Source organism: Chelonia mydas, chromosome 12 (assembly GCF_015237465.2).
Source record: "Chelonia mydas isolate rCheMyd1 chromosome 12, rCheMyd1.pri.v2, whole genome shotgun sequence".
Taxonomy (NCBI): Eukaryota; Metazoa; Chordata; order Testudines; family Cheloniidae; genus Chelonia; species Chelonia mydas.
In genome coordinates, this window is record NC_051252.2 from 13,084,231 (window position 1) to 13,109,277 (window position 25,047).

The 25,047-nt window shown below is 38.4% G+C and overlaps 1 protein-coding gene across 19 annotated transcripts in view; it reads right to left on the reverse strand.

Annotated features, from left to right (window-relative positions):
* Window positions 1-25,047, reverse strand: part of FTO (FTO alpha-ketoglutarate dependent dioxygenase) — a 322,346-nt gene that overhangs the window by 294,434 nt on the left and 2,865 nt on the right. For 12 of the 19 annotated variants that reach the window (XR_005222328.2, XM_043526407.1, XM_037878283.2 and 9 more), the window contains exon 2: window positions 6,191-6,346. The exons of 5 other annotated variants lie outside the window; for them this stretch is intronic. The gene's annotated coding sequence lies outside the window, so the exon portion shown is untranslated. Of the gene's footprint in view, window positions 1-5,019; window positions 5,090-6,190; window positions 6,347-25,047 lie in introns of all 19 variants that reach the window. 2 more of the 19 variants (XM_037878284.2, XM_037878285.2) reach the window with 2 other exon arrangements.

Here is a 25,047-nt window from a genome sequence, read left to right on the forward strand (position 1 = left end):
TGCAAACCTGGGTACTGGCCAGGTTTTATGTGATCTTTGTGTTTCAATTACAGATTTTAGTGGTAGGAAACAATAATTTAGTCTACCTGCATCTCCTTCCTTCATTTGGTACCTCATGGCCAATTAAGATAAAAGTAGCTCAACAAGATGCACATGTAAGAAAATCCCTTTCACAGACCAGATGCAAATTTAATTACTTCAAGTTAAGCCTTCCATCTTGTCTAGGGGTCCTTCAAAAATGTAACTGTAAACAAGCACTACATTGCAATCAGGTGTCAAGGGCTTATTTGATCTCTTGCAAAATATGTCACAAATCACTGGCAGAAACTGGGTCGAGAGGAAGAACAAAGGAAAAAACTGTCAATGGACTAGGTAGCTCATGTGAGTGTGCCTATTAGTGCACTGGATCTTTCTGCTCCTGTCTAATGCTGTCCATATAAAGTGTTCCTAGTTTGACAGTGTTCTGTTATCTTGCATTTGATGTAATTTTTCTACAGTAAGCAGAAATCCATGGAAACAGCTGGTAGAGTAACCAAAGGAAACACTAAAGATGCCAATATTATTATACTATAACATCAACTGCATGTTATTCTTCATTTCTTACACACTATGTACCTTTTTAAAGGTACCTCAAAATACATGTGAGAAATCATAAACAACCACATAAGTCTTAGAAGCAAATTAGCTTTACTTTCCAACAGGCTTATTGAAGACCCCAAGTAAATCACAGCTAACACGGTCTTTAAAGAAAGAGTATGACAGCATCGTACACCTCAATAGGGGCACTATGCCTCTGAAGCATTAGACTGTGACGTTATCTGATTAAAATATGACCATATAGATCATTGTTGCAACCACTGTTATATTTTTGCAGCAAATATTGTACAACGATTATGGAGTAAGATGTCTATGAAAAGGTTATGATTTTCTGGTTATGATTATGCTATCTGTATGCATGTATCATTTTTGTATTTAAAGTTATAAGTATTGGCTCTATACCACGATTTCAAATGTTTGCTCCTGGGTAACGCCGACGAAGTAATCAGCGAGATATGCCATGTAAGATATCTGCAAATATGTCATAATTTCCTATATATGATAACCTTGTTTATATGTTTGTATTACCTTTGTATTATGAGTTATAGATATGTCTGTATTTCAAACTTGTGCTATGCTTCTGGGTGACACCCCCAGACAGTTTGGCATCAGCACTGCCTAGCCTACTTGATGGCCCATTTAAGGACCTTCAGCTATACAACCGGTCCATTGAGAGAAGGCAGATACACCTTATGATTCAGCAAATGATTCAGGGAAATGCCTATGGAGAGAACTTTAAGGCTTCCAAGCCATGTGCTGGGCAGCTTGTGTTTGAAAGAAAGGAAGCACAGGCCACATGGCAAAAGACTATAAAAGGCAGCTGCATTGTCTCCATTTTTTCTTCAGTCCTGCTTCTTACCTCTGGAGGAACTTTGCTACAAACTGAAGCTCTGAACAATGGATTGAATGAGGCATCCAAGCTGTGGATGTACTCCAGAGACTTGACTTCAGCCCGCAGTTTATTCCACCACTGCTATAAGCCACCTGAGCCAAGAACTTTGCCATTACTGTATGTAATTGATTCCTTTAACCAATTTTAACTCTCACCTTTCTTTCTTTTTACAAATAAACCTTTAGATTTTAGTTAATAAGAATTGGCTGTACCGTGTATTTGGGTAAGATCTTAAACATTTGTTAACCTGGGAGGTAATGTGTCCAATCCTTTGGGATTGGTAGAACCTTTTCTATGATTAAATAAGATTCACAAAAATTGTCATCATATTTGACATGGGTACCTAGATGGAGGCCTGAGGCTGGATCACTTCAAGGGAACTGTGTTGTTTGGACTTCTGAGTAACCAGAAAAGTAATACAGAAGCTGTTTTATGCTGACTTGGTGAATCTAAGTATTGGTATATCCACCAGCTTTTGTGGGTTTGGCTGCTCCATTCTTTAGAGTTCACCCTAACTGAGTGACCATAGCTGGCCCTCACTAGGACCCTGGTCACACAGGATCTGGCCAATTCCAGAGGCACAATGTCAGATACCAGCCTTCTGTATCTTTCTGACTAGATTAAATTTCTAGTAGGTCACTCTTCATTACGTCATTGAACAAAATTGTGGTTCAGAACTCCTTACATATTTTACATAATCAAGTATCAGTGCTCCATTTTTACATTTACTTGTAAAGTAAATCTAAAATTAGTGAACGAACAACTGTAAAAAAATGAATGTGCCAGGAAGACACAAAGGTATTTTAATTATTTATAGGCATATAGTGGATTAATTTATATAAGTATTTAGATGTTATGAAATAACCTATGTTAATGAAATGCTATGGCTGTGCAATTGAAATATCATAAAAACCAGAAATCAAAAAGTGCAGAGGCCAAATTCCTCTCTTATATGCCATTGAGATTGATGGAGTTAGACCAAGCATGAATTTGGCCCAAGGTTCCAATAGCAACATTAATTGTAATATACAAACTGTGCAATAAAAACAAACTAAACACTGCTAAACAGCAAGTGATATATTAAGCTACACATGTACCAAGAAAACCCATAATAAAAGCTACTGGGTATTTTCCCCAGGCCTGGGAAAAGAGTGTTGTAGGGAACTGTGAATTTTGCTTTTCCTGACTTTCTGATTTTAAGAGTGCAGCCTTAATGTTACATTAATTGAGTTTTTCTATTTAATTTCCTAGGTGTGTACAAGAAAAACTATTGAGGAAAAAAACCTTGAGACATGTTTTAAGTATGCACCATACCTATATCTTTATTAACTACATACTCTTAAATGAACCATCAGAGCACATGCACTTCTAGGAATATGTTTTTTTAACATATACAATGTTTATAAGGACTTCCACCCCATCATCAGGAATGTATACAGGACACACCTATCTGACAAGGTGAAATGCACTAGGGAACAGACTACGCAACCCCCTCCCCCGCCCCCCGGTCCCACTGACCCCATGAGGGAAGTGGATTGGGGATACAGCTCTCACCAGAGCAAAAGTTGAATGCTTTCCTCCCTGGCTGGAGAATGGGTCCTCTAGCATCTTTTTTCCCCTTGTCTTCTCCATAGCTGAGACTGAGGGCTTGTTTACACTACCCACCGGATTGGTGGGCAGCAATCAATCCAGCAGGGGTTGATTTATCGTGCGTAATATAGACAAGATAAATCGACCACTGAGTGCTCTCCCGTCGACTCCGGTACTCCACCAGAACGAGACGCACAAGCGGAGCCATCAGCTGCCAACTTACTGTAGTGAAGACACTGCAGTAAGTAGATCGAAGTAAATCAACTTCAGCTACACTATTCACGTAGCTGAAGTTGCGTATCTTAGATCGACCCCGCGCAGTAATGTAGACAAGCCCTCAGACCCGAAGAGATACCAGGTGACCTACTCCCCCACTCATTTATTTCCACTAGCTCAGGCTCTAAGTGTTCCATTACATTCAGCTGCACAAGATCTGACAGTTCAGGAAATTTGAAAAGGATTTGTGCTCCAATTATCTTATGTTCAGAACAACAAGTATGGGCAAAACACAAGGGAACTGGAGGGCTCAGGATCCAGATCCACAAGAGGCAGTAGGGTAAACCCTGCATGTGAGCAAGCGGAATTCTAAACAGGCCTACTCACCACCTTTCTGGGCTAAAACAACAACAAAACACCACTTAAGTGTAAACCAGGTTTTTAGGCTCTTCGATTTTTGTTTTTCCACCTCCAGGAAGCTTTACTTCCTGCTTCTAGTTCTCTTTGCTTTTGAGAGATCGAGATCATTCTGGAATGGACCAGTCTAATCATTAGGAAGAAAACAACAACTCTGAATCTTTAAGAAAGGATAGTCTAGTAACAATATTACACTGACGCAGGAAAAGAGTCTTGTACTTCTATTTAGGGTCTTAAAACCAGCTATCCTGTTACAATGTAAAATGTAAAATAGCATTATAAGAAAAACTTACAAAACCACACAGTACTGGGGAATGAAGGGGGTGATGGGATAGGAACTTATTTTACCTCTTTAGGTAGCTATTTCTGTAATTTTAACATAGTTGGAGGTAACATTTAAAAGACCGTTAAAAGTGCTTCTCTCTCATGTAAAATATATTAATTTTATTGAACATATTATATGTATAATTTATTTGCTATTAAGGAGATATATGATTCTTGACAGTGGTTTTTTAAATTTTCCCAGCATGCTGCTGTTAGTAGACTATAACCATTTTAATAAGAAATTTGTAATATGCGTGTTCAGATTTTGTTTTCAAATGTGTTTGACTGTGCAATTTTGGGGCCAATTAATGTATTCATATACTGCACTAACAGTATGGACATAGTATATTTTTTTTAAATCCTCCAGAGATGCTTCTTTACCCTGCATATTTTACCAAAAAAAATGTGCTAGTTCTATTTATCTCATTCCAATAAAACTTAAACAGTACAAAATATTATTCATATCTCTATATTATGAACTGTTATGTACATGAAGTGGATAATAATATTAACATTAATGTTTCTGTAGGCTATTCAGCAAATAAATGGATGAAGTAATTCCATCTACTACTTCTAGAGCTCAATTACAGTTGTAAATGAGAAAACTGCAGTAGACATACTGAGTGAAAATCCGAGCCAGCACAACAACTGTAACAATATATCTACTGTGTAAAGGTACTGTTTATATAAAGACAGATTAATCTGTGATTTTTCATCACTGGTAACAGTACTATCCAACTAGATTTCAAATTATATTTTACATTGCTATATAATCTACTCTATTTAGAAAATGTATCACTCACTTAGAAACAGATAAAATTAAAAATGCCATTTCATTATTGTGTAAAAATAGGTGCAGCATAACATCAAACCACTACATCTGACTCAAACTACCGCCAGCAATATGTACTGTAACTTTCACTGGTAGGTAACTACAAATGTGACATACACAGTTTTGCAGGCATAATGTCATAAAGCCATACCTGCTGTCAGCAGAAATTCCATGAGGTTTCTTGTTAATGTTTCAGACACCACGTGATCCCAGAACAGAGGCTGCACCAATAAATGCTCATGTAAAATGTTTAGTTTTTGAGAGCTACAGTCATCTCCCTTAAACACTTTAATAACAAAATGACATTGTCAGCATTTCCACTAACCCCATCGTAGTGTTGGGCTGAGTAACATGATCTGTTTATCTAAGGCAAATTTGGTAAGACTTTAAGACTAACTACTGGATACATGATACACCTTCCTTTTTTTTTTTTTTTAAAGTAGCAAATTCCTTGTAAAAGGAGCACAATACCACCCAAAATTAATTAACCCCACCATTGACTCTCACATCTACTTCTCCTTTCTCCACACCCAGGCCCCAAAGACACCACTTCCTTGCAGAAATAAAAGTCTAAAGAGTTGTACAGAGCTAACTGGATCACTGGATTGGGAATGGCTGTTTTCTACCCCCTTACTGCCATGCTGTTTTCAGTTTTCTACACCCAAGGCTGCCTGGGTAACACTAAGATGGAAGAGGCCTGATACACCTATGAATTATTTAATTAGTATACAGAGAGGTATGAAGACTACATTGTTGCCTTTATTTAGATTCCTAACAATCAAAGAGATTTATTGAAAGTTCATAGATTCTAAGGCCAGAAGGGACCATTGTGATTATCTAGTGTGACCTCCTGTAATACAAAGCCCTAGAACTTCAACAAAATAATTCTCATAGCATATCTTTTTGAAGTTGATTCAATTCATCACCTCTCTCCAGAATGAACACTTTTTCACTGGAAAGGGAGCAAATTTTGTTTCAACTGACATTATGACATCACATTAAATGCCAAGGGAAGCATGGAGTTGGGGCAAATTCACCACCAGCATAAATGAGTGCCACTCCACTGACTTCAATAGTAGTACGTCTGCTTATGCTCCTTTGTCAGTCGGTAGTCTGTATTTATTTGGCTTTTTCACACCTAGAGAGCCACTCCCCACTACAGCTGTTTTCTATATAGCTAGAGTGAACTTGAAGTAAATGTTTTGTCTTCAGGCTTCAAAGACAGAAATTTAATGTTTGACAGTTGCAGTCATCATTTGAGTTTTCAGCATCCTGATTTACTTATCAACAAGCAAGAGTTAACATCACCATTGGGATCATACCTTATTTTGTTGTAACTGAGCTCAATACGCAGGACTGATAAGCCTTCCGACTTCCTAATTGACTGTTGGGACTTCTTAAGATAGATAACTTAATGAGCTTCAATCACAATATTGCAGAAATTGCCTTCATTCTACTGAAACCTCCTTCCATATCTTCTGGGGAGACAGACGTGAAATCTTTTTGATTTTCTGTTACAGATATCATGAGTAATATTCTAGACACTCCAGCCACACCTTAAATAAGCATCTTGCCTTTTAAACACTCAGCAATCTTTAGTGTGCTGAGAAAAATGCACATTTGGCCTCCTCAAGTATGAAACATGAACCTAGAAGTCAATTACATATCTTATGTAGTTTGTCTTTTGTGAAAGCTTAAAAAAAAATAGCACCATCTAAAAGGAATAACTGGCCCATTGTACGTGCTAGAGACTAAATCCTTAATTTATACTAAAGCCTCAATTGGTGTGATAAAATTGTGCCATCGTATGACCTTATATTATTTTCCTTATTTATTTTCCCCCCCTTACCACTTACATTTATGGTCAGGTTTGAAAAAACTACATTATGTTTCTCCCTGGGCACTATATCCTGATTATTTGGACAGGTGTGTTAAGTGTATCATTTTTTTTTTTGTTTCAGTACTTACAATACTCCCCCTTAAACAATAGTTCAATAAAAGATCAATCAAAAAGATCTTTATGAAATTTCATTAAGGAAAAGCAGTAATATTTTAACACTACTGCACCTCTAAAGACACACTCCTACACTGGGGATTGTGCAGAAGTGCACCACTTCAGCAGGAACACTGAGAGGCATTGCTTGATTCAAGCATAATGCTCTCTGGAGATTCAGAGTGTGCGAGGAGTCTCAGCCACTGGACTGCCTTGTGAGATGTGGTAGCATGCACTCCCACCATGTAGGGTTAGCTCTGTCTCCCAATATTACTAGCTCTATGCAATCCTTGAGCTTCCTGACCTTGAAGAACAGAAGTTGTGCTAGACCTCTGTTTTTGATGTAAGGTGCAGAGGACTCCTTGAGGACAAGCCTCCTTTGTACACTAAGACAGGGGTTTAGAACTAATTTTGCCCTTAATCTCTTGAGTGCTCTGGGACAGAGTACATGACCACCGTAAAGGAAAACATGTTATGTCACTGTATTTATGTGTGTGTGTCTGGCATAATATTCATCAATTTATCCTCAAGAATTACTTTGATACACCTTAGGTCTATAGTTTTATTAAACACTTAAGTTATTTCCACATTGCCATCCATGAATTTTCTACATTCCAGAGTAATAGGAAATAATGACCCCCCCAAGTTATCTTTGCTTCAGAAACATGCACCTATTATCCATAGCTTCCATTTATAAGATCTTGGTTGGGGCTCTAGGTGCTGCTTAATAATAAATAATAATAATAATAATAAGACTTTTACACTAGAATAGTGTCTGCTTAAATCACAAATTGTAATTCGATTCAATATTTAAACACATACATTAGCCCATGACTCAAGAGATGTCAGAATCTTTGTTCATTCACCAAAAGACCTAAGACAAGTGAAAAGCAGGGTTAAATGCAGAACTTGAACCTTGAGAGTCTGAGGTCAATGGACAGAATCTCTTGGTACATGCCATATGTCCTATGATATCAAGAGCTCACACAATATAGAATCTCTGCATTTCTTCACAACCTTATTTAGTAATGTAAACCAGTTCTTTCTTTCCACCCCCAAGTATATTTTATCAGTAGCTAGAAATGTCAAATACTTCTGTGGTAAACAGAAATATCCTGGCCTTTTTTATTTTTATACATGCTGATAGTAAAGAAGGTGACAATATAATCTGCCTAGGGCAACTATCACCATCCACACTAGACAGGTCATTTTCCTTTTATCAAAGAGAAGAGTAGGTCATCACATTTTAGTACATGTTGACACCACCGCTACTAAAAAAAAAAAAAAAAAAAAAGATAAGAATTCAGTGCCCTTAAGGTACCTTAACCTCTATTTTACCTAATACAAATATTTCACAGCTATTGCATTAAAGCCAGAAGAGAGACAGGTTTGTACCCTCAAAGAATGCACTACAAAGGTCTCAACCTTTGAGACAAGCTGATATTTATACTGCGGAGTATATATGTGACAATGAAGCACTTCCCTTAAGGTATCTCTCATTCTTTTATTTTGGATAATAGGATTTATTTCTCTTTCAAGAGGCAACATAGGACCATAGATCTTTAACCTCTCAAACATATATGTATATTTTTTAATACTTCTTGAAATTGGAAGAAAGAATCTAGAGAAAACATCTTGCAGTATGCCAACAACTTCAGAAGTTTCTTTCCTTCCAAAAAATCCAGAATTGAAAACATTTTGTTTATACTCTGGTGCACACTGAAAACAGAACTCCACATCACAATGGCACTTATCTACACTAGTCCTCAGTTGTTTTTCTTCCAACATCTCAGTCAAGGCTGGGGTTGCCAACTTTATAATATATAAAAACCGGACACTCTAGTAGGAGTGCCGGAAACTCCCCTGCCTCACCCCTTTCCCCTGAGGCCCACCTCCTGCCCTGCCCCATCTTCCTGAGGCCCCACCCCCAGTTTGCTCCTCTTTCCCCCTCACCCACTGCTCTTCTCCTTTCCCCTCCTCCCTGCGCGAGATGGGAGGGACTCCCCTGCAGAGCTGGGGCTGGGAGCTGCAGCCACTGATGCAGGTAGGAGGCGGCCCCAGCTAAGTAGGGGCTGGCACGGGTCATTACTCGGCGCCTCCAGTAACCAGACTTTGTGGGATGGTAGATCTGACTGGACACCATCAGATCCCCTTTTCCACTGGATTTCTGGTCGAAAACCAGACGCCTGGCTGGCCACCCTAAAGTCACTGGTGCAAGTTCACTATTATTTTACTACCCTGGCTTTAGCTAGGTAATAGCTTTAAGCCACTGTTCCTTATAACATGTAAGATGAGGCTGGGATAATATAAATGTACCATCTTCCGCCTATTATATATTTGAAAACTCATGGCGATCGGGGAAGGTCCTGGAAGACTGGAAAAAGGCTAATGTAGTGCCCATCTTTAAAAAAGGAGAGGAGGAGGATCCTGGGAACTACAGGCCAGTCAGCCTCACCTCAATCCCTGGAAAAATCATGGAGCAGGTCCTCAAGGAATCAATTCTGAAGCACTTAGAGGAGAGGAAAGTGATCAGGAACAGTCAGCATGGATTCACCAAGGGCAAGTCATGCCTGAATAATCTAATTGCCTTCTATGATGAAATAACTGGCTCTGTGGATGAGGCGAAAGCAGTGGACGTGTTGTTCCTTGACTTTAGCAAAGCTTTTGACACTGTCTCCCACAGTATTCTTGCCAGTAAGTTAAAGAAGTATGGGCTGGATGAATGGACTATAAGGTGGATAGAAAGCTGGCTAGATTGTCGGGCTCAACGGGTGGTGATCAATGGCTCCATGTCTATTTGGCAGCCGGTATCAAGTGGAGTGCCCCAAGGGTCGGTCCTCGGGCCGGTTTTGTTCAATATCTTCATTAAAGATCTGGAGGATGGTATGGATTGCACCCTCAGCAAGTTTGCAGATGACACGAAACAGAGAGGAGAGGTAGATATGCTGGAGGGTAGGGATAGGATACAGAGGGACCTAGAAAAATTAGACGATTGGGCCAAAAGAAATCTGATGAGGTTCAACAACAAGTGCAGAGTCCTTCACTTAGGACAGAAGAATCTCACGCACCGCTACAGACTAGGGATCGAATGGCTAGGCAGCAGTTCTGCAGAAAAGGACCTAGGGATTACAGTGGACGAGAAGCTGGATATGAGTCAACAGTGTGCCCTTGTTGCCAAGAAGGCCAATGGCATTTTGGGATGTATAAGTAGGGGCATTGCCAGCAGATCAAGGGACGTGATCGTTCCCCTCTATTTGACATTGGTGAGGCCTCATCTGGAGTACTGTGTCCAGTTTTGGGCCCCACACTACAAGAAGGATGTGGAAAAATTGGAAAACGTCCAGCGGAGGGCAACAAAAATGATTAGGGGACTGGAACACATGACTTATGAGGACAGGCTTAGGGAACTGGGATTGTTTAGTCTACGGAAGAGAAGAATGAGGGGGGATTTGATAGCTGCTTTCAACTACCTGAAAGAGGGTTCCAAAGAGGATGGATCTAGACTGTTCTCAGTGGTAGCAGATGACAGAATGAGAATGTAGTGGTTTCAAGTTGCAGTGGGGGAGGTTTAGGTTGGATATTAGGAAAAACTTTTTCACTAGGAGAGTGGTGAAACACTGGAATGCGTTACCTAGGGAGGTGGTGGAATCTCCTTCCTTAGAAGTTTTTAAGGTCAGGCTTGACAAAGCCCTGGCTGGGATGATTTAGTGGGGAATTGGTCCTGCTTTGAGCAGGGGGTTGGACTAGATGACCTCCTGAGGTCCCTTCCAACCCTGATATTCTATGATTCTATGACATTCTATACCATAACATCCAGAGCACGGGAATATATATATATACACACCTTTTTTAAAATAGCTAAACTGGTTTCTCAATATCTTTTTGTAATAGTTCTAGAAGCCCTCAATGTGGCAACTAGTAAATGCAGATCATCATCATGAAAGGCTACATTGGCCAAAACACCAGAACAGAGCTCTTTATGAAAACTCTAATGGGATCTTTAGTGTTCACAAACAACTTTGTTTTTTCACTTGAATGATATGCATGTCTGTGAGCATGCACATGCACACACATAGTAAACTGCATGATGGTATTCTATTTCTTCCTCAAAGAGGAACTGTCTTTTTGTTCTGTTTGTACAGCACCTAACACAAGGACCCTGGTCCAGGACTAGGTCTCCTGTGTGCTACCGTAATGCAAATAATAAGCAATAATAAAGGTATGAGTCAAATTTGCCTAGTGATTAAATTGTGGTTCCAGGGAGACTAGGTATTCCACCGTTAATACAAAACCTTCCCTTCTGAATAACTGGAAGGGCTGGTGTTGACAGACTTCAAACTTTTCTGTTTTCCAGGAACTGAGCGTTTGGCCTCCATAAAACTCCTAGAGCCCACTAGGAATACAAGCCTGATTTTGTTTCAGCTGAAGTCAATTGACTACAACGGGAAGCAGCATTGGGTTCCTGAAGACCATGAATGGCAATCAGTATTACTTTCGTCTGGAAAGAGTCCAGCTGATTTTGCTGGGACTCTGTGGTGTAATTTTAAAAACTGTACAGGCCAAAATCAGGTGCCTGTATGTTCAGATACCTGGTCTGCAAGTACCACTGCTACACAAACTGGGCACTCAGTTAGGTGCTGGTTTTTTTGTATGCACACAATTTTCAAAAATTAATCCCTGCACCAAAATGTATTCAGTGCACTTATACATCCTTTTAAAAAAGTGGGTCACACTAACAGGCATTTACTAGTAGCAAAGTTAGTGGTCACAAGAATGAAATACTGTTTAAGTGTAAATGGTTGTACTGGCTGATAACTATATAGCAAAACCTGAAAAGCATGAATCAGTTTGCTTGGTAAATTAATTATGTACATTTGTAGTGTACACGCATTTGAAAATGTACAAAAAATTATAATCCATCTCAGATATTACACAAATGCGCAAGCAAATACTGAAATCAAAAGGATTGGACTGTTTGTTATCAGACAGTACCAGCATTTGAGATTAACAGCAAGAAGAAGGGTGAAGACTTCATGTAGCCCTCCATGCCATGATCTAATTTTTGAGACCAATGCATTTGGACAGAGGTCTCTTGCAAGTGACAATGACTATCAACAAGGGAGAGTGAAAGCTGCCTCTGAAAATACATAAAGGGCACAAAAAATATGAAGTGAACAAATGTGGGTTGCTATTCTTAGTCAGTTGCCAACGTTCAGCTTTATGTGATTTTATAGTTTCCTTATGAAACCTGGAGGTTTTGGGGGAGTAGTTTTTTTTTAAATGTACAAAAATATTTACAAATAAGCACAGTGATTGTAATTTAACCAATTGGCAAGATAGTGCTATTTCATTTTATTTGGATTAAAGTTTTACATTGTAAAGAACCTATGCTGAATTTAAACCTGTTAATCTGATATTTTCCTTTTAAAATATATACCACTTGAAATGTACAAACAAGGATATTATGGGAGAAAATATAGGGACACCTTTTAAATCCATTATAATAGATTGCAGTAGAGAAGCTTTTTGCATGAACAGTAACAGTGAATATTATGCTAAAAACAGGACATGAGCCTCCTAAATATGAACAGTTTCTATGCACAGTATTCTGCTCTTGGACAGAAAAATGGCTATTCAATATTGCCTTTGATTTCTTATTTTATTATAATCAATTAAGATTTTTATATTGGACTCCTTAAAGTATACTGTAGCTGACATAATCAGTACTTCAGCTATTCACAACTGCTTTTCAAATCACACACGCTGACCTCTCCCTCCATAATATTACATTACAGTGAGATTCAAAACGAACATTGCAGCTTGACAGTTAACCTCAGGCACCACTGATCTAGTATCTAGTTGCTTATACTGCTGGCTGAAAAGCTGATAGGATACAAAAGACAAGCTGAGAGTTTAACTGGCAGAGCAGCTCAAACCTAAATTGTGTTATTTGAAACTTGGACCACAAGAGACAACAGTTCACTTTTTACCCTGGCAACAGATTCAACCTCTTGGCCCTGTGAAAGTCATCTGAATACGTGCAGCAAACACACACACAAAATTCTTCCTGTCTTATGACTGAAGATGTATTCAACACACTTATATTTTATGCACATTTGATCATCCTGTTGACAGCCCTGGAAGTTAAGTAATATGGACTATTGCACATACGTTTCAAACCTTGATGGAGCCCAATAGCAGGCTACTTTTGACAGTCAAATAATGACAAGCACATTGCAGGCTGATGCCCGTCATTCATGAACATCTTGGCCTGCTCCAACCGTTGCACAGCAACTAAGTGGAGGGTCAAAGGTTAAGCTCTAAGAAGACAGCAATGAAGGGCAACTGTCATGCACCACTGCATATTGTAAGGCAGCAAGGAGTGGTTGTCTACTGAAGAACATGCAAAATGTTCTCATTCTGTCCAAGCAGACACATATCTGAAGGTCCTAAACGAGACCATTGCCAATTCATGAAGAGCCAAATTGACAGCATGCCATTCAAGCTGTCTGCCTCAAATTTGACTTATTTCTATTTCAAATCACGAATGCATGCAAAATATAAGGTTAAGCAGAGCTCTTCAGCAATTGTTTAAAGCAAGCTAGACTTCTTCTTTCTTTTTTAAAAAGGCACCTAAACTTTTTTTTTGTTAAATGTTAAGCAGAAAAATCAACAATCCACAAGCATTTATTTGGCTCTCTCAGCAGATTGTAGTCATTTTCAAATTATACATACTGAACTCTGTTTTCTAAATATTGAATTTTCTTTAAAATATGAGAAGACTGGAGCCTGACATCTTATAATCAGAGTTAATAAAAACACCTGGAACGCTGATTTTATATTTGTATATTAATATTACAATAGAACCATACCTATTACAGCACTGCAAATAAATATGTTGCATTGTTCTATAAAATCATAATTTCCATTATAAATTGTTCAGTATAACAATATTTTAATATTTGTTTAAAAGCACTGTTTCTGAAGAGTTATGTTTTCACAGTATGATCAACAATCAAATTGCACTATTTTGCATAATACATATAAACCATATTTTTAACCAATTGCCAGCTAAGATTTATATTTTCTGTTTGCACATTTAAATTGTGTGATCATATTCAGGTTTGCCTGTATTAACATATAAAATACCTATGGAAAAAAAGAAATGCTTTGTTTATTAGATAAACAGTGATGCCTCCCATCTTTCACATTAACCAAATGCCAGACATTAAATTTAATCAGGCTGACAAAGTGTCATAAGGGTTAGGTTTTTTTATGCCCTTTTCATGAACAGCCCATCTCCCCTACACTTATGGGGGCCAAATACTGCCCTTTAACAAAACAGATCAACATGCAAAGTGCTTGTTTCTCTTTGCTGGGTCACTGGTATCGTCCCACTTGTGACACAAGACACTGCTTTGTACCAATTTCTGTCATGCCACCGACATATTAAAGGCCCTATTCACAAACTGTGTGCTTTGTAAACTAAAAAGAGAGTGAATCATCATTATTTATGAGGCATACATTTGGTTCAGAAGGCAGAAAACTACTTGCCTGTCTCACACACAAACACCTTATGCACAAATTCCGCAGGGTATCTTTATTTGGGTCTTTTATAGTATCGGTTACACGATCAGCACTTACCTAATTATAAATAATAATGAACCTAAAGATTTTGTGAAAACAGCCTGATCGCTGAATTTCAAGAGTCTGCAGGCCAAAAAAAAAGCATAAATCATAAACATTCCTCTGCAGCTGTGAAAGGCCCTACCTGCAGAGGAAATGGTGAAGTTCCACTGAAAAAAATATACAAACAAACCAAGCCACTTCTCCAGGCTGGGAAGGAAGAAAGTGAGAGAAAGAATGGTCCAGTGGTTAAACTGTTAGCCTGAAGACCCAGGTTCAGTTCTCTGCTGTGCCACAGACTTCCCATGTGACCACTACGGGCAGGTCTACACTTAACCGCGCTGCTGTAGCGCTTCAGTGAAGACACTACAACACCAATGGGAGAACTTTTCCTGTTGGTGTAGTTAAAACGCCATGTTGACAGGAGAAGCTCTCCTATTGACATGGTGCTGTCTACCCTGTGGCTTAGGCTGGTCTAACTGCATCACTCAGGGGTGTGGATTTTTACACCCGAGTGACATAGTTATACCAATGTAAGGTTATTGTGTAGACCTGGCCTTAGTCTTTCTGTGCCTCAGTTCCCCATCTGTAAAATGGACATCACAGCCATACCTCACAGAGGTGTTGTGAAGATAAATGCATTAAGGATCATAATGTCCTCAGTGTGACAGATATGGTAATTTCCTGCAATATTACCTTACTGTATTAAGTTTGCGTATTATTGTGGGCCGGAATTGTCTGTAACCTCTGTAAGAGAGAGCTGTAATAGATATTGCAACACCATGTAGTATCTTTTGGGTTCATTGTTTTAAATGAGTGGTTTATGTAAGATTGTGTGCTAATCATGGGGGAGGGCTACAACAGCTTCTCCAGGAACTAAAAACTGTGGGTGGTGATAAAGGCAAATCAATAACATTGAACCCCCAAGAGATATACTATCTCCTGGGAGACTTGCATATATTAGTTCAAACTAGATTCTCCAGAGACTAACAGACAAAAATAGGACTTTTGGATACATAGCCCAAGTTTAAACCAACTCAGAGCCTTTATTTTTGATTCAGCAAATGGATAGAACCTTATGTCGAAGTTGGGGGCAATTCTTAGGAAAGGGTTGTAAGGACTTGATCTACTAGGGTCCCATAAAGCTGATAGGTAATCTGTGTTAAGCTTTTAATCATGCATGTATGTTCTTTTATTGTTTTAATATGATTTCTCTGTAATGCTTTTACCTCAAGAATAAATGTGCTTGCTTATAAAGAGTTATGTGGTAACTTGTAACTGCTGGAAACTACTCTGTTCTTACTGTCTGGAGAGGAAGCATAGAGTAGACATTGGCCTGTTTAGGCAGTCTGGCTTGGTGGGAATATCACAGAAAGGCAGCAAATGGAGCAGCCTAGAAAAACCGCAGTCAGGAGGGAGGGAGACATGGGTCTCTGCCACAGTTGAGGTGACTACTGAGGAGCTGGAAGCCTAGAATGGGTGCCCTTGATGGCCACGAAGGGGGTACCCAGGTGAAATTGCCCTGTCAACTGTGACACTCAGATATTTCAGTAAAGAAAACTATACAAGTAATAGGTAGACAGACTGTAGTTCAAGTGTTATGGTGATGGGGAGCATATAAAGACAGATTAGGGGAACCTGGCAAAGGTGTCGACACTTTGTGAGACAGCAGAATATAGTTTCACAATTCTTTCTCTCAAAGTCAAACAGAGGAGTGGTAGTGCTGTTAATCTGCTGCTACATTCACCTGCTAGCCACACCATCACCCAAGGAGTAGTGGCCTGGATGCCCTAGTGCATCAGAGCTGTAACAGCCACGGGAGAGTGGCTTGAAAGCTGCTACACAGCCGAGGGATGAGGATAATTTTATACGTAGAAGCTCCCTGCACCAACTTCAGCTGCCTAGGCTGGGTGAAGTGGAAAGCTAGGGATATTTGCCCTTAATTAGCAGAACTAAAATAAATTTTTAAGAAATGTATATAGTTGAATCACACTACTGGGGCAGAAATACCATTTGTAGTATCCATTAGCCCATTGTTTTACATCACATTTTTCTCCACATTTAGGACTCAACCATACATAATGCTAATACCCCATTGACTATTTCACAGGGCTACTTCAACGGGGTTACTCACTATAGTAAGCACCACACCTGGTAATAAGTGTTTGCACAACTGGACCCTTAGTTTATTTTCAGCTGAACCACCTGCAAAACAGAAAGTGACATAAATACTACAAATACACCACATCTTGCAAGATCAAGTCTTAACAGTACAAGTGCCTAATCCACTATCCAGTTTCATAGGATGGGAGAGGCTTAATTCCAATTAGCATGTGTCCAGTTCCTTTTCCGTGGAAAGTTTATCAACCAACATCTTATTAAAACTTTTTAAGAGAAAGCACAACAGATTAAAAGATGCACAAATATGACCAAGTATCTATACTTTTTTTAACAACAATAAACTCTAAGACAGTAGTTTTTAGCTTTTCTTATTTGTGGACCTCTAAAAAAATTTCAAATGGAAGCGCGGACCCCTTTGGAAATCTTAGACAGTCTGCAAACCCCCAGGGGTTGAAAAACACTGCTCTAGAAAACAGAGAAGGGAAGCATCAGGTGACAATGGCCTAATGAACTAAACACCAAATTTTGGGGGTGGTGTGGGGAACAAAACCATAAATTCCCTTTTACCACAGATTCAAATCCTAGCATGATTGATTCAGCCATTTCCCCATCTAGGGTAGATAAACTGAGTTCGAGGGGTAGGGTGGCAGATTTTTTTTTAATTCTGCCTGCTGTGAATGGGCAGTAAACGTCCCACGGCCCATTACATAACACTAGTTATTCCAGTGTATTTATCCATTACAACCCATCCCTGTATCAGAGCACTGTGTGCCAGTTAGGCTCCTACCTAGAACTGGGCAGAACTGGATTTTCATTTTGTGGGAATTGCAATGATTTTGTAGTTTGTTCCATTCCAAAACAGAACAGAAACAAAAAATGATGAAATGTCCAGCAAACCAAAATTCTGGAAAAAAACCAACTCATTTCAAGTCAATTTAAAAACACTTAGTTCTAATTTTGATTTTTATACAAGAAGTCATTTTGAAAACAAAAAAATTAAATGTTCTGAAAAAGGTTAAAGCAGACTTTTTCAACCGTATTAAAATCCCCTCACCCCAATTTTTCTTTCAAAATAAATTTTCATAAAAATTGACATATTTCTGCTAAATGTTTTGCTTTTGGTGAACAGACATTTTCTGATGAAAAAGTATTCCTTTGGAAAATGTCTGATCTGCTCTACTCCAGTCTTCCCACTTTACAGGTAAAATAATTTCACTGATGTTGTACCTGCGCTGTTTGGGAAGAATTTAGGATTATTAAAATGGAAGATTTTTTTTTTTTTGGTTTAAATCTGTGATGATGCCGGTGAGCACATGGTACAGGGCACATATAGTGCATCTCCCCTTCGAAGTTGTCTGTAGTCACATGAATCACAGACACCAGACAGCGAAAGCATTCTTCCCAACATCAGAGTATTCTGCCCAAGGCAATTTTCATTGGCAGCAGTATTGGTATAGTTTGAACTGCTTGCATGGATCTACCATGTGGTAAGACTGGCTAACACCCAATATAAATTGTCTGCCAAGTTAACACCATCGTCCTTTGACTAACTTACATGTATTTATCATTAGTAAGTAGCCCCCCATCAATGTTCTATGAACACCTTTTTTATTGATAAAAAAAATGTGCATTTCAATAGGTCCACACGCTTTGAGATATTGGGTGGGATTTTCAGATGTGCCTAAGGCCCTATTTTTAAAGGTGTTTAGGCATTGCTGCACTCAGTGTTATAATGCCCAACTGATTTAAGAGCCTAAATCTCATTTTCAAAAGGGATTTTGGCTCCTAAGTAAGCCAAATGAGACTGAGACTCCTAAAGCAGGCTTTTCCATACTGAGCAAAGCAACACCTAAATACTTTTAAAAATCTGGGCCTAAGTGATTTAGGTGTCATTGACTTTCAATGAAGCTTGTGCTCCTAAATCATTTAAGTGCTTGTGAAAATCCTGTCCATTTCTGCAAATATCTATTTGGAGTTAATATGAATTTTTTCAAAATTATTTTAAAATTTTAACACTATTAAATCTGCTAAATCACAGTTTAGCTTCATCTTTAAAGATAATGTAATAGTCTTACTGGTCAGAGTATATACACAAGATAACATTCTACAGAGCTGTAATAATATTTGCCTCCTGGACAGAAAAAAATACTTATAAAACCCATTGAATATATGAGCTTACTATTCCTTGTTAGGTATCCTATCTGATTCCCACTTCAACCCTCTGCAAAAAATACACATTCCTAACATCCTTCTGTTAAGGACTATTGAACTTCTGCAAACAATGAGTGCACGATATGCAACATAGCATGGAACAGAGGAGGAGAATTTTTGCTCTTAAGTAATTTCAATTGTTTCCATTGTAGCCGTAAGACTCATTCGAGTCCAATCCTACAGTCCTTTATGGAGGCATAAAGTAATGTGAGTTGCCTCTAGTCAGGCCCTTAAGGAATTTAAACACAGATTTACCCAACTTTGTGACCCAATAATCACAAAAATATCAAAGTGCACAGTTACTTAAGACCTAAGCTATGATGTTTCCAGCTCTATAAGAACAAAAATAGCAACACCTGTTTTACCATACTAGGTATCCTTTCAAGTATTCAATGCATGGAGCACCAGTTGCCTCAGGGTCATGAAATAATACTAAAAACTTTATAATCATTCATTGATTTAGTTTTCAGCATAGTATATCATTTGAATCCAATGGGAACATAAAGAGCTATTTGTGAGGTCAACCACAGTACAGACAGAGGCTGACATGATATCGATGGCAAGGTGGAAAGAAATTGCCAAATACAGCAGATCAATACCTCGTTTCACTGTTACAGCCTTCTGCAGACACAAAATATATATCTTTACAGCTACGAAAATAATAATAATGAAAGTGGGAGATAAATGCTTCCCTCAAGGTAAACTATTTGATTAGCTGAGGGCAAAGGTGACACCAGCAGTTACACTAAAGTAACTTTACACTCTTAAATAAAAGTCGTGGGATGAGCAGCAGATAAAAGGGCAAAATGAAACTGAACAAATTCTAGGGGACAGAGATGTAATTCTTCTAGGAAGGGTGCATTATGTGCAGTATAATGGAAGAGAGGCTGCTTAAGTAAAACACAATAGTCCAGAGTTTCCTTCCACGGAAAGACTATCATAACTTTAAAACAAACCATTTGTAAACTACTGCACTATCATTTATAATACAGAGGATTTCAAGAATCCATAATAAAGTATATGCCATAACAATGTTTTAAATGATAACAGTCATAAACATACTTTGTAGTTCAGTATCAAACATAATAGAATACAATATTATACTCCCATTTGGTAACAGAAGGCAAGAGGATCATTTAATATTCTGATGCTCTAGGTCATTAAAGGTAAACTGAGTAACTGAGAATATGGATGAATTACTGTAACCATAATTAGAACCCAATCCTGCTCCCACTGAAATCAATGAAAGTTTTATCACTTTTTCCATAGGAAACAATGTGATTCCATCATGATTTAATTTCAAGAGGGAAGATTCAATTCTGGAGCTGCTAATGTGGAATGCCATTAACATCATGTGCTATATATGCAGAATCTGAAGACAGATTCCTGTGGGCTGGTTCTGGTATTACACAACAATATACCTCAGTTTTATATGAGCAACCATCACAGTGCAAAAATTAATTTTATCAAAATAAAACCAAAACTGTGCTATCCCTGCCCAGAAAGAGGACCATTTTTGAGTGAAAATTGGCCTATTTGCACCCAAAGTTCTATTTTCCTTTAAAAAAAAATCCAAGGTGTGGTTTTATTTTTCTTCACTTTTGTGGTAAATCTGCAGACATATTTGCCCTAACTTCAGATTTAAAGGTTTCTGAATGTCATTTCAAATATTCCACATAGTTCTAGCCACTACTGCTTTCACACAGTTCATTAGTGCACAAAGAAAAGAGGCTGCACCATCCTTCAGAGGTCATTTCCTTTTCAACCATACTCATAAAATAATACCCTGAATATACCCTGAAAAAGAAGGGAGCAGATAAGTGTAGCTCTATATTGGACAGTGCCTTCTGAGGAGTTCCAAGAGAACTCCAAGGATTTGATAAATTTCTTAATTTCAGTGCCAGCTTTTAAGGATCTCTACTTTGTGTTCTTGAAGATTATGGAAGAGGGGTATTCACTAATGAAGTTAGAAGTAAACAAATGGCATGGGGCTAGATCATCCCATCTGTGGATATAAAGAACAAAAAACGAAAGGGATATCTGCTCAGGTGTGGGGCGTGAGGGGACACATGAAAGGATATGCCACCATTCTGGCATCATTCCCCCATTTCCCCAGAGGTACGCCCACAGAATCAGATCCAAATCTGAACACGGGAAGAGGCTTGGGTTCTGTCAGAATGCTGTTCCCCCATCCCCACACAAAGCAATTACTTTAGACACTTTTCCCCATACACATGTGAACACACGCGCACACACACTTAAGAGGGATTCTGGGGGTAGCAGCAAGGGGGCTTTGGTCACCTCAGAGATTCCACTGGTTTAAGTTCAATGGGACTAACTTGGGTGACTAATAGTTTGCTCATTAAAAAAAAAAAAAAATTAACTGCACTTTTTGGAGACTAATGGAAAGAAATCTTAAACTTTTCAAAATGTATCAAAATGTGGAAGAAATTGCTGTGGAGCCGCTGGCCTTCAAACACTGAAGTATGTGTGTAATTAAATACATTACCCATGGGCATGGGATACAAGAGTTATTCTAGCCTATGAATAGGAATTTTAAATGTCTGTTTAGCCCCATCTTACAGGCAGACCTGTATAACCAAGCAGAGCCCATATGAAGCTTATGTACAGTTGCAGGATCAAGGCCTAAACCTTTTGCAGAAGGCACACATAATACACTCTTGGTAAGGCTGATTCTTTTTAAAAAAATGTAAGTTGGATCCATTATAATAAAACCAAAAACAGCAATGAGAGGGATAATTACAAAGTAAACACTTCTATAAGCATTGCTGGAGTGAAGATCAACTTGACGCTTTAAGCATAAAAATGGAAATCTGATTGAACATTTTCCCCCTTACATCTCAGAGTGAATCATCTTTGTGCAACATTACAAGACACTTTTCTTAAAAATAATCATCCATCCTCCAGTTCTAGACCCTCATCTTGCAACAAGAACTGTTAGAATTTCTCACGAGCAATATCCCAATGACTTTATTAATACTCCAAAAAGGGCATGTGTCCATTTTAATGAATCCCGATGCAGGACCATAGACATTGAAACAATTTAAAATAGTTTTGCTGTTTTTAAAAAGCTCCATTTTGGGAGGTGGTGTGCATCTGCAACACCAGTTAGTATTATTAATTATCTGTATTACAGTAGTGCCTAGAGACCACAACCAAGACCAGTGTCCCACCATGCTAGGCACTATACATATAAAAGAGCCAGTCCCTGTCCTTCGATCTTACAATCTAAATAAATAAAATAAACAAAAGGAGAGAGAGGCAACGAAGGAACATAAGAATGGCCATACTGGGGCAGACCAAAGGTCCATCTAGCCCAGTATCCTGTTTTCTGACAGTGGCCAATGCCAGGTGCCCCAGAGGGAATGAACAGAACAGGGAATCATCAAGTGATCCCATCCCACCGCCCATTCCCAGCTTCTGGCAAACAAGAGGCTAGGGACACCATCCCTGCCCATGCTGGCTAATAGCCATTGATGGACCTAACCTCCATGAACTTATCTAGCTCTTTTTTAAACCTTGTTACAGTCTTGGCCTTCACAACATCCTCTGGCGAAGAGTTCCAGAGGTTAACTGTGTGAAAAAATACTTCCTTTTGTTTTAAATCTGCTGCCTATTAATTTCATTTGGTGACCCCTAGTTCTTGTGTTAGGAGAAGGAGTAAATAACACTTCCTTATTTACTTTCTCCACACCAGTCATGATTTTATAGACCTCTATGATAAGTCTCAGTCTTATTAATCTCTCCTCACATAGCAGCCTTTCCATACCCCTAACCATTTCTGTTGTCCTTTTCTGAAGGGGCAACCACATCTGCATGCAGTATTCAAGATGTGGGCGTATTGTGGATTTATATAGAGGCAATATCATATTTTCTGTCTTATTCTCTATCACTTTCTTAATGATTCCCAATATTCTGTTCGCTTTTTTGACTGCCGCTGCACATTTTGTGGATGTTTTCAGAGAACTATCCACCATAACTCCAAGATCTCGTTCTTGAAGAGAGACAGCTAATTTAGACCCCATCATTTTATATGTATAGTTGGGATTGTTTTACAATGTGCATTAAATTGCATTTATCAACACTGAATTTTATCTGCCATTTCGATGCCCAGTCATCCAGTTTTGAGAGATCCTTTCGTAGCTCTTGGCAGTCTGCCTGGGACTTAACTATCTTGAGTAGTTTTGTATCATTTGCAAATTTTGCCACCTCACAGTTTACCCCTTTTTCCAGATCATTTATGAATATGTTGAATAGGACTGGGCCTAGTACAAACCCTTGGGAGACACCACTATTTACCTCTCTCCATTCTGAGAACTGACCATTTATTCCAACTCTTTGTTTCCTATCTTTTAACCAGTTACCCATCCATGAGATGACCTTCCCTCTTATCCCATGACAGCTTAAAAGGAACAAAGAGGTGAAGCAACAGCAGGTCAGTGGCAGAGCAGAGAATAGAACCAGGTCTCCGAACTCCCAGTCCAGAACCTGTCACCTCTCACTGAAATCAATGGTAACTGAAGGAACTCAGCAGCCAATGCTGGGCCGGATGCCAAATTTGTAAAGTTACAGATGACAGTGGAAAAATATTCAGAGCTTTAGGAGATAATATTTTCAAGACAGTAAAATACAAAACATTCTTTGCGTTAATCTCTGACACATTCTCCTTACAGGACACAATCGACAAAACAAACTAGAGCTTGCAATAAAAATCCAAGTAACTTACATTCTTAGCACTTATTGATATCTTATACCTGCAAACTTCTAATCTGGGCAAGATGGGCCTGCTCTTATTTATAACAAAAACGACAGTGTAAAACAGCATGTTTAATAAATCTGGGGACCTAAAGTACCATCATAATTCAGACCAGCAAGACAGACACTCACTCCTTAATTAAGTGGGTGATGTTCTATTTAAAACAAAAAGACAACCCTGGGCTATAGAGAAGATTAAGCACTCGCTCTTGCAAAGGAAGCTCCAACTATTATCAATGTAAAGGCTTTAAATAATGAAAAATAAACCATCTAATAGACTGTATTCAATAGTAAGTAGAAAGTCAGGACACAGACTGATTTGGATTAACACATTTTCAGTTATAACAAGTAATTTTACAGAGGATTAGTATCTTGATGGTCTGATCAATACTAGGCACTGCTGCTATTACAGATGAAGAGAAAATTACCCCTCAGGTAATAAAGTGTGTGTGTCTTGGTTCTCCTTCATTTGCTGAGTCCATTACTGTAATGGTTCCAGCATTAACAGCTGGGGCAATTTAAACAGCAGGGTTGTGATGAATTTAAAAGTAGGGAACATTTGCTACTCATTCCTTCTTTTATTTCATTCTGCATATGCAAGGCCTCTACCTGGTTGTTTCCAATATACAGATCAACACTATTTCTCAATTACTGTCCCATTAATAATGTTAGGGGCCAATAATGTGACTAAAACAAAAACCGCTAGTGGCATATTGGCTGCTGATTCTGCTAAAACTTGCACACTGTTTACCTAAGCAAGAAGCATAACAGGTTTATCTGAGTGCATATAAAGTGTTATGTTCACATTATTTCACTTAGATACAGATACTGTAAGAAGACTGACAAAATAAATTTAATCAACAAATTTAACATTTTTATTGTTTTATTAAGAAAAATGCAAACAAGAAAAATGGGAAATTAAAGGATTATATAAACAATAAACTATACCAATGCAATGTTAAAGCTGAGATATTTAATCATATAAAAGAGATTACTGTTTTCCGACATCAACCTTAACTCCTCTCCTTTGTTATGTTATTTTGAGAATAGTTGGTTACATCAGTGGTATGTGAGAATGTGATAAAACACCAAATAGGCATTAAAATGAGGTATGTGCCTGGCAGCAAGTTAAGAATGATATGGGGAACTGAATTCCCGACTTTTGACGGGATGAAATCTCAACCTTAACATTGTGTTACTATAGTTATTTGTAGATTACTTCCTTTTTCTTTTCTTTTTTGTAAATAAAATAAAATTGTTTATGATATTTTAGCAAAGACTAAAGAATTCTCTATTACTTTCCCTTTCAACGCAGCTCACGCGGGGAACAATCACACACCAAAATATACACAGACGCCACTAAAATCCCTTCTGAACATTCAGATGTCTGTATGTTGATACATTTTATTATCTGTATTGCCATAGCCCCAAATGATCCCAACTGCAGAGCCA